The sequence below is a fragment of the Rhyacophila brunnea genome, unplaced genomic scaffold (assembly GCF_057557595.1).
Source record: "Rhyacophila brunnea isolate RB1 unplaced genomic scaffold, BYU_Rbru_1.0 scaffold_20, whole genome shotgun sequence".
NCBI classification, from domain to species: domain Eukaryota; kingdom Metazoa; phylum Arthropoda; class Insecta; order Trichoptera; family Rhyacophilidae; genus Rhyacophila; species Rhyacophila brunnea.
Window position 1 is genome coordinate 11,532,808 of NW_028232860.1, and position 11,794 is coordinate 11,544,601.

An 11,794-nucleotide genomic window follows, 5' to 3' on the forward strand; every position below is an offset into this window, starting at 1 on the left:
TTCGATATAAATAAAAAGGATTTCAAGTTATACACATTTATATTTTTATAAAAATCGATGTTTTTTAAAATAAATGTAAAAAATATTAAAACGATGAATTAGTCAAAAAACTAAACGACAAAAAATCTAAAACTTAATAAACTAAATTTTAATAATAAATATGACCATAAAATATAATATAATAATAAGATGTGACCCTGCAACGAATTCACATTTTTTTACAATTGCAAGTTTATCTTTAAATTTAAAAAAAAATAAAAAATCTTTTTAATGTTTTCAGATACATATTTATTAATTAATACAGTTGAAATTGTAAATTATCAAAAAAAAATCTGAAATTGCAAGCTTCGTATTTTTCCGCTAGGTTCTCTGCTGGCGTGCCTCTCCCCCTTAAAGAGTTTTTAAATACATTATATTTGTTGATAGTTTGGTCGGTAATGTTAGCTGTTTTTTCCAATTATTTTACGAATACCGGTATTGGTATTTTCAGGTATCAGCAATACATCAAATGGCATTCACGACATGATTTTAAAATACATATTTACACATAATAATATATATACACGCCCACCTATCATAGACAGATTTGCCTCTACGCCACGGCGTAGACGTGGTCGTAGACACTTAATTTATAAGTAATGTTTTTAAAAAAAATACTATCTTAAAAGATGCCATCGAGGCTTTGCAGGAAGTGGCATGTAGAATGGGGCTAATAGTGGATGTAATCAATCAATTTTATGGAATTCACCAAATCAACGTCACTGAAGGACAATACAACATCGATGGCTTACTGGCTTACATAGAGACTTGTGAGCGCTATGGGTGATTGAGTAAAGAGTAAAGAAATAAGCGAAAGGAGCCGACATAGTGGATGATCCTGCTTTATCCAGTTAAGGTCCACCCGGACTGTAACACGACAGTAAAATCTGTATGCTAAGACTATAATGAAAAATTATCTGAAGCCTACGAAAACCTACATCTATCATATTGTTTTTGAAATTCGTCATGTGCTCAATGTGCCTTTTTTAAATAAATAAATAAACAAAATTTTAGTCTGTGGTGACGCCCGATTTCAAAAGAATTGGTGGTACTGTTCGGTTATACGGAATACAGCGGAAAACGCATTTTGAAAATAGCCGATAAACTGGATTATTTGTTAGTTTGGGTTAGTTTAGGTTAGGTTGGGTTAGGGTAGGTTAGGTTAGGTTTGGTTAGGTTAACCTAACAAATAATCCAGTTTATCGGCTATTTTCAAAATGCGTTTTCCGCTGTATTCCGTATAACCGAACAGTACCGAAGGGGTTATTTAAAATTAGGGCAACGGGGCTGATGATGGAAAGTGAATAAGGTTCGTCTGCTAATAACGGCCCACGCGGCAGACTTCCCCGCTCTCCCCTCGCGGACTATATCGAGCCGGCCTTGAACTTGACTGGGATCGGGTTTTCCACCAAGGCCACTGCGGGGGGTTGGAGGGCGCCGGGCGAAAGGCGGGCCAGACGGGCCGAGGCAGACGGGGGCAAGCACAGACACAATAATATTATAGGCCTGCCGCCGTGCGTGCTGGCCGAGCGGCGCGTCCGCATATGGCGCGTGCCCGACCACTCGATCTGAAACGACTTATTTCTGTGGTTGTCAAAATTATAATTACACGTAATGGTTGCTAGGTCAATATTAGACCCACCGTTCAAAGCCAATATGTACTAACATACTTAATTATAAATCAAGACAAAATTCTGAACTATTGAAAGAAGGATTCACACCAGGTTTAAGGTGACGCATCAGTGAAACGGCAAATAATTTTCAACTGTAGGCGCGACGAAATTTTGGACTCGCTCGCATTCAGTGAGAGAACGTCGAGCTAGAAACACGTCACTTTGCTTCGTGATGGCGACGGGCCAATTGATTCTTAAATCGTGTAAATATGACTAAAAACGTTACCCATTTACTTTAAAAAGAAAACATGTCAATGAATATATTATTATTGTTACTAATAGAACAATAAACAGAACATAAAATGGACGTATGTTGGATTTATATGACAAATAATATTTCGTTTGACAGGCGTCATTTGCACCCGCGACCCGCAATCCGCGCATCGCCTAGCAACGATCTTTTTAGACCGTGCCTCAACTGATGTACGGCCTTAATATTTACTGACCAATATTATTCCAAGCCGATTTTAATATTATGATTGTAAGGTTATACAAGTTACCTAATTTGGTACAAGTCGGTTATGTGGAAGCCAGCGGCAAACACATTTTGAAAATAGCCGATATACTGGATTATTTGTTAGGTTGGGTTAGTTTAGGTTAGGTTAGGTTAGGTGAGGTTTTCATTCTCGAATTCATGAATTCTGCCAAAATCGGCTTGACAATAATTAGCGCGGTTCCCGCCTGGCTTCCACATAACTGACTTGTACCGTTAATTCTGAACCTCAGAGGCAGAGTGTCAACGGATGAGTTTGTACACATTTGCACTTAAGAGCATACTTCAGTGAAACGGCAAATAATTTTCAACAATAGGTGGGACGTAATTTCGCACTCGTTGCCAATCGGAGAGCGATAGTCGACCTGTGAGCACGTCAATTTGTTATGGCGTCGGAGGAATAATATATTTTTAAATCGTGTAAAGATGACTAAAAAACGTTTCGCATTTACTCGAAAAAGAAAACATGTCAATGAATAATTATATTATTATTTTTACTAATACAATAACAATAAAGATAACATTAAATGGACGCATGTTGAATTTTTATGACAAATTATGTTTTGTTCGTCACGCGTCGCGTAGTCACGATCTTTTTAGACCATGCCTCAGCTGAAGTATAATAGCCTTAAACTATCATATCTTTCAGAGCCATTCATACCAGAAACTTAAAATCCCAAAAAGCTGAAAGTCTAGAGACGTGGCTCGCACATCTGAACTCGTCTCATACGTCGATATGACGTCATCGTTATTCAGAAAACACACATTGCCAAATAGAGCTCAGCACATTGGTGGAATGCGACTTTTTAGTTTGAAAAAAAACATCTACCAACAAATCACATGCGTCTCGGACTGCGAGTCAAAGCCGCCGAACTCACTATAGTTAGGCCGTGACACGAAACTGTACACATCGATGATTGTGCTAGTTATTGGTCATACAGCATACTTCAATAATGCAATATGGTAAAATGTTATTATAATTTGAACGAAATTTGCAATCAAAAATCTCCATGTATTGCAAACAGAATTCGCATTACATGCGAAGATAATCGATAACTAGCACTACCATTTAATTCGGAATTCATTGCCTTGGTCTTTACCAATCTCGAATCCTCGAGAATCAAATATTCCTTTATTCTTGAAATCTCAAATCTCGAGAATTGAAAAAAAAATGAGAAATCACAAGCTCTGGCGGCTAGCCACTCGATAGACAAGATGTTACTGCGGATATACGGTCCAATTTTTTTTTTCACGTCTGAACGGTTTTCCCTACAAAAAATCTTTTTTATCTTTCCTTCCAAAAAGATTAGCTTCCCGCCGACAATTAATATGCGTCCAGCATCGGAGTCGATTTCTTACTTTTGCCCATCGTCTCGTTGAGGCTCAACAATATTATTCTTTCGTGTACCGGCAGAAAGGGCCATTAAACAGGGCTGTATTTAAAGCTTCATGGGGGCCGTGATATAACTTTACACTTTTTTTATTCACAAAATCATTTATAATTTCAAACTCCATTGATATTAATGCAAGTGAATGTTACCTCCGAAAGGGGGGGGGGGGGGGGGGTAGGTAAATGCGCTGGACCCCCCTGATGATGAATGTCACGGTGATATCGTCTGCTTCTTCTTTCGGGAACATGTTTATGTTGATTGACAACGCGGAAGTACAGGCGAAAACAGGGCGTTTATTGTTCGGAATATAAATACAATAAAGTACAGCGTACAAAATATTTAACAAAAAATATTTAAAAAAAAAAATAATTAAATTTAAAATGGCGGTGACGCCGGGAGCGCGGCGCCACAGCCGACGTCCGCAGAGACCAAAACCCGAATGGGGATGAATAATTCCTTTTTGGAGAGCAGGTCAACTCTAGGCAAGAATAAAATAAAACAAATTCTGTCACTCAAAAATGACAAAAACACTCTGCATATTATGTACCTGGCTTATTTCTGAGAATTTCGCTCACAACAGAAATAGTCAGTCAGACCTTTTTTTAGGTACCTGCTTTGAAAGGGAGTGCATTTCTTTGCTAGGTAGGTACATATTTTGAAATATTTGAACTAGGTACAAATACATATTTTTTCAAAGTAATCTCAAATCAGATATTCTAGGTGCTAGGTACATTGTATGGCTGGGAACTTTGCTTTCAATATTTGTCAAAATTGGATGAAATGTAGGTAATAATATTAAAAAAATTATATTAATAATTACTATTTGCTTACGGGCTAGAAATTTGCCTCGCAGTCGATCTGTTCATGTTTGCATGAATCAGCCCAATGATGATTCAGGCCTCGTGGCCTTGGATCCTTTGAGGATGCCATGGTTTAGACGGTATCAAGCGACCTCTCTGGGAAAGGCCCTGAACCGTAATTGGGCCGATTAAGATCGACCACGATTCAAAGTTTTTAGCGTGTGTAACTGGACAATGCGGCGGCTTGATATGTGGGTGGTTGCATCTCCTGCGTTAAAGGATCGAAGCCCCTCCGAACCGTCGGTGGCCGGTCAAACTGGGAATACAGCACTTTGACGCCTCGCGGTCAGTGACTCCACAGTTTTCCGGACCTACCGTAAGGATGCTGAGAGAGGAGGGCGTCGCGCCCAGCCTGTCTTAACGCCGGTCCGAAGATCGAACGACATGAACTCAATCGACTTTGACCAATTGTGTTTTATGCATAAATGCTTTAAGGCTATACTTGAGCTGAGGCATGGTCTAAAAAGATCGTGACTAGGCGAATGACGCGAGCCGAACGAAATATAATTTGTCATACAAATTCAACATGCGTCCTTTTAATGTTATGTTTATTATTATATTCGTAATAATAATAGTATATTCATTGACATGTTTTCTTTTTCAAGTACATGCGGAACGTTTTTTAGTCATCTTTACACGATTTAAGAATATATTCCTCCGACGACATTACAAAACAAATTGACTTGCTCACACCTCGACTGTGAGTCTCCGATTGGCGACGACTGCGAAAGTTCGTTCCACATACTGTTGAAAATTATTTGCCGTTTCACTTATGTACGCTCTTAACCTTTGTCGGAAATAACCTTTCATATTTATTTATTTAAAAAAATATATTATAAAATAGAACAGTAAAACAGACTGTTTTGTAATGTATCATTAATAGAGTTGAATATATCTTCTCCAATACTGTTATCAAATGTGTAGCGAACAAATACTAGTAGAAGGTGCAGTCAGTCCTGCGACATCTGTAGATTCATCCATTTGCAATGCATATTCACAGCAAAATCCAAGTCGATGAATTAACTCTTTCTCTAGTAGAAAGACCTTTGATTCGTCGTGAAACAGTATTATTTGATGAGTGTATTGCATCTATTTTTTAGCAGCATGCTCGTAAAGAACGCATGACACTATGTCTTTCACACGTGGCTTAGAGGCCATCCATGGACTGAAACCGTATGCGGTTTAGAACCGTATGCCATACTAAACTTATGATTCCTGTTCATGAAAATATATTTTTTTGATATATGATGAGTGGTTCAATAATTGTATGACCTTCACCATTAAGTTCAATGCGATAACTCACGCGGTAAGATGCCTCTGTTCCCGTGTCCGGAAACTTGTACGTATGAAGTTCGCCGTATCACACTTCACCGTGAAATGTTGTATCGGAAATATATGGCCGTATAGTAAAGACTGTCCAACCTTTATTTGTGCTGGCGTAAAATTCATGTCTAAATAAAACACGGTTCTTACACTTGACAGGAAGCCAGCAGCAAACAAATTTTTTAAATAGCCGATATACTGGATTATTTGTTAGGTTAGGTTAGGTTTTCATTCTTGAATTCATTAATTTTACCAAAATCAGCTATTAGAATTGAATTAATGTTCATATTGAATCTAATAAAATAGGAGACCGAATAGTAGGCATACGGTTATCTCTTTCCGATAAGAAAGCTCACGGCGAACTGTGCCACGGTGAAATATTTTACGTACAATTTACATGTAACCCGTTGCATTCCAGTTTTAGCAATTAATTGTAATCATTTGAAGTTTAGACTTTTCTAGTGAGTTGTGTCTTAAAAGAGTCCGTAAAAAAATACTGTAGACACTTGCTGAATATAATTGCGCAAATTTGGGTTCCCAGGGTAATAACCTCGCCCTATGGTAAATCGGGCACTGGCCATAAACATATATTATATTAATAAATTGAAATTCGTGTTTTGTTATTATATATTTAAAGATTGTATCTACAGGGTAAAAATTAATTAAAAGGTTGTATGTATTAATTATTAGTTCATAGGATTGCAAGACTTTGAGGCATCAGGAAGTTTCAAGTCATGAAATTGGCGCCTACTGAACCTGTGAAATAATCCTGTACTTTCTAGAATCTAGGCCGCCATTGTAGCTAGTTAAATATAGTTACAACCAATGACATTAATATGGACGAAGCATCTAGAAAATAAAATGACACTCACTTTGTGTCGGGTCTGCCGGATGGCGAAATTCATATTTTAATATCGGTATCCTACGCTCAAATGAACATTCTGCTTGCAAGCGGTCTGGCGACACCGCTGGGTCTGCCCATACAAAATTTCTGACTGTCAGGTTTCGACTCCACCGTTTTTATTGTGTTACAAAATGCCAATGTGCCTAGTTAAAAATTGTAAAAAAATCTACTAAACACTCCAAGAAAGATGGGATATCACTTTGCATGTGTTAGTATTATTTATTATTTATAAAATGCCATTTTAAGATATTGATGAATATTTATTCAATGCAATTGAATGACAGGAACCATTGGACAGTCAGTCGCCTGTGATTCGCTGGGCTCACTTGCGTCTAATCTCCGAGAAGTCGTAAGTAACCGAGAATCTGTTTCTAACGCAATGAGTCATGACACTAATACGCCATTACAATAAAGGCTATATTACTATAAATTCTCGAAGCTTGTATCGCATAATGGAAACGGATACGTCAATGGTCACGTGACATCTACCTATACATCTGTGAATGACTTTCATGCACAATTTCTCGTGCGCGCCGGGTATGAAGTGAGTCGTCCATTTAATGTCATTGGTTACAACGGCCGAATCTACGATATATCTAAAATAATATTATAATAAAAATTAACTAGATTACTAAATGAAACTGATTCTACATATTATTTACATTAAACATTGCCTACTTTAAAAAATACTTCCTCGTATTCGATTTTTTTCCATTCATTCAAATTCATTTGAATTTGTTTTAATTATTTTACATAACATTTATAAAATGTCAGCAATGCAGCAAGGCAATTGAGTAACTCATAAATGCTATATTATCAATAAGCTAACAATGTTTCGCCAAATGACAATACCAGTGGCAAAGGTTGGAGGTAGGCTGTGGAGAACAGACATAAATAGTGTACACTAAACTTTATCAGTCCTAATTATTCATTTTCATTGAACTAAGAATACAAATTGCAGATGGTATTGGTAAGTTTTTTAAATTCAATTAAACCATTCCTAAAGCAAACAATAGATAAACAACTAACAATTAGATAAAAAAAATGCTGTTCTATCCATAAGATATCTAAAATTATACCAATAAATCATACATAATATTAAATATTTCATACATAGAAGAGTATTTTTTATCTACTGTGGTTTGGCTTAGGCAGTGTTTAATCGAATTTTAAAAAACATCTGTAATCTTTATTCTTAATTCAATGAAAACAAATAAGTATGACAAAGTGTGCTTTATTTTTGTCGTAGCTCCACAGCCTACCTCCACTAATATGGTTTGGTCTAGGCAGGGCTTAATTTAATTTTAACATCTAATCAATACCATCTGCAATTTGTATTCTTAATTCAATAAAAACAAATAAGTATGACTGACAAAGTTTATTTATGCCGAATATCCATAGCCTACCTCCACTCTTCGCCACAGCATAATACCACCAATGGAATGATTCCATGTGTCGCTACATTTCAAAATCAGCCAAATCCACCTTTAGATATTTTTTACTTTTTTGTGAATTGCTGAAGAACTACTGCTTTCTAACATTAATATTTCTGCATTATCAAAATGTGGAATTTATTAATTTTAAATATTCTATAGGTACTCGAAATGAAACTTTTACCCTTGTGACTGTGTATTTGAGAAAACAAAAAGCTGTTTTTCTCCTATTCATCTATTATAGACTTTGCTGATTTAGAAATCTAGCGACACATATTATATACTGTTATCGGTTATGGACCCATTATAAATTGATATCACCAAATGTGAAGACATGTCGGTTAGGAGTCGTTCATATAAATGACGTAATGCAAGAGGAGGGCTGAAAAGGTATGACAAAATGTGATGATTTATGACGAAGGCAACAGGGGGAGAGGGTATATGTAGAAAGGATTTGGGAAATTTGTAGAAAATGTGACCTCACAACTGACTGAAAATTATACTGAAATTGACCATTTTCAACGAATTGGGTTTTTTAATGAAATGGGGAGAGCATTTTTTTTATGGACAACCTATTATTTGACTATAATACTCAAGCCAAATAATATCTTCCAATCCAATTGATATCTTTTTTATTAATTTTTTATTGTTTTCAAAAGATGTATACTTAGACCCTTTTAAATAATAATAATATATAATGTCTGTAGTAGGTACCTAAAGCGAAAGCCAGTGTTTTGTATGGTTATAATAAAAATATACTTAATACAATATAATGAATCTGATTGTGCAATGCCAATAACATTATTTTCGATAAATTCTTATATCAATAATATTATTGATAAAGACAACTATGCATACACTATTATAAAACAATGGTAACTGACATCTATTGGTGACTTTAAGAAGCTTTGTACCTACATGAGAAGTTTACATCACAGGTTTTACTATTTTAGAATGCCAAAATATTGTTACATAGATAATACTGCTAATAGTATAACTAAATTCTGTTTGAAGATAAACAAGTTTTAATAAACGTGGGAAATATTTTTCTTTGAATTAGATACTTAATTCAATTACTTTACAACGCTAATAATAACACTATAGGTATATTACTAAATTGAAAGATTTAGAAGATTTATTAATTATTAAAATGTGTACATAGTATTATATAAGTAATCGGTTTTAATTTATTTGGTTGTCTGTGGTTAGATACTTTTTGAAGATATTTAAAAAATCATCAGTCAAAAAACCAATTTTCTATAAAATAGTATACCTATAATATTAAATAATCTCTATTAATACATTCAATATACTCATTAAAATGTAATTACCTACTCATAAATAATGGAACTATAGATTCATCATGAAGTTGTCAGCTGAGTGAGGGCGCCACGTGTAACATTTGACAAATCATTCAATACGTTTTGGTGAGCTTAGTTCTAAGTTCGAACACCGGACGATTTATGATGGTATATCTATTTATAGTGATGGGAACTTAATAAAATTAGGTAGGTACCTAATGGGAAATGTCACTAAATATTATATAAAATAAAAAAAATGTTAACTTATATTCCATAATCACACTGAATGCATGAACTACAATACAAAATTTTAAGCTTAATAAACCGTTTACACGTGCATGGATTTACTGCTGACAGTCCTTATTATTGTGGCAATAAGAAAATTTGTAAAAAGTTGCAAGATTGCATGCATAGATCAAAAAAGTTCCGAAGCTTCTGAACTTTTACTCAATAATTGGTATTTGCTTGGCGGATGCGCATGCACAGTAGAACGATAGTGGCGAACCTACCGGAAGAAATACGGACTGCACCACAGAGAACATTTTCAAGTTTACCGATCATCCACGAACCTGTCAAATAGCACACTACAATGACAACATGGCGTCTCGCTTACACTTGAAGAATGAGATTGGAGAGACAATCGGCACTTTCACGTGTAAACAGTTATTATCACGATAGTTTCAATACACACTATTGGTCCCATTGCAGTCACATGCATGTGTACAGGTGCTATTAGAGGGTATGTTTGCTAAGCATACATACTCACCGGCCACACCAAAGTTTTTATTTTTTTATATACCTACAGTACTTAAATCGATTAGTAAAAAAAAAATCATGGCCTTTTATTGCATTAATTTGTTATATACTTACTACTACTAAGAGAGTTATATGGGCCTCTCTCTACATAGTGCTCTACATAGATACAGTATACCGTATATTTAGCAATTTATTTAAAACTTGAATACCTATATAAAAAAAATGCAGACAAACGTTTTGTACGTCACATGAAACGGGTACATACCTACTTTTAACATTTGAATACATACCAAATTGATAAACGTCATTTATTTCAACCAGACTTTAATATTATTAGAAAAAATAGTCGTCTACTTTAAATTTTCAGGAAATACGACATATTTATATGCAAAAAGCAACATTGTTCAACCATATTATTCAATCATTGAAAAAAACATTAAAGAAACGTCAAACTTAAATTCTTACGATGCATGCAATAAATGCACGAAAAACATAAAAATATGGATCTCGCGCAGGCTTCGTTAATTTGTTGTCAATTATTACAACGAAAGGTAAAGTATTACTAATTGGGCACCTTTCTAAAACAGTAAATAAATCATGTTTTGCTGCGTTAATGACAGTTGGGATATGTCTACATATTTTATACCATTCATTCATTTCAACCAGCTTAAAGTTACAAAAACATCACTTGTGCATGGAAAACATTTAGTTATCTTACCTTATTTATCTAACAGCTGCATTTAAAGATTTTCTTTTGATAAAAACTGTTTATTTAAGCCACAGGTAACACAACAAAAATTAGGTTATATTATGCAATACTACAATCACCAACGAGATGGCACCACAGTTAAATTCGTAACTCGTATTATTAGTCTATGGTAGTTATATTTTTTCATTCAAAAAAATATATATTTGCGAACTAAATAATGAAAGGAGTTTTACCTACAAATAAAACTCTTATTATTCATGTTGACTTTGAAGTCCTTGAGTTAGGGTTTGCTCTTTCTTCTTCGCGTGAGGTTATATTCTACTAATTTATTTTCCTTTTTCTTGTCGTTGGTCATTCCTCCCTTTTTATTTACTGGTCATACCCGCGCGTCTATTTTTTTATGTAGGGAGTTTGGGACCCCTTTGTCTTCATTATGATATGGCTCAAGGAATCAGGTAGAAGTTACCTCGACTTCAAAGTCAACATGAATAATAAGAGTTTTATTGGTAGGTAAAACTACTTTCATTATTCGAATTTGACTTTGAAGTCTTTGAGATATCTGTTTGTTATCACCTGGTGTTGAGTATGCCAAATTCCTGTATGTGACAATGATTCATTGACGAGGTATAGACCATCGTGACTTTCAACGTATATGGTTGAATAGATAAGTTAATGGGTTCTTTCCAGTGCTCGAAATGGAAAATTTCACGAACAGGAACGCTGTATAATTTTCCGAAACTAAGTACTTATGCTAATCCTTTCTTTACGTACGTACGTACTTTTGATATAAAAATGCAACAATAAACTTTAAACTTCTTACGTGGGTCTATATTGGGCAGGTTGGTAAGGATTGTCAGCGCCGCAGGCGAAATAATCTTGTTTTAACAAAGTATACCGTCAAAAATTGTATTA

The 11,794-nt window shown here is 35.0% G+C and overlaps 1 protein-coding gene across 2 annotated transcripts in view; it reads right to left on the reverse strand.

Moving 5' to 3' along the window:
* The window catches only part of ERR (estrogen-related receptor), a 151,771-nt gene extending 140,763 nt beyond the window's left edge, over nt 1–11,008 (reverse strand). Inside the window, exon 1 of one of the 2 annotated variants that reach the window (XM_085948615.1) lies at nt 10,892–11,008. The gene's annotated coding sequence lies outside the window, so the exon portion shown is untranslated. The remainder of the gene's footprint in view (nt 1–10,891) is intronic. The other variant, XM_085948616.1, reaches the window with a different exon arrangement.
* Between the last annotated feature and the right edge of the window lie 786 nt (nt 11,009–11,794).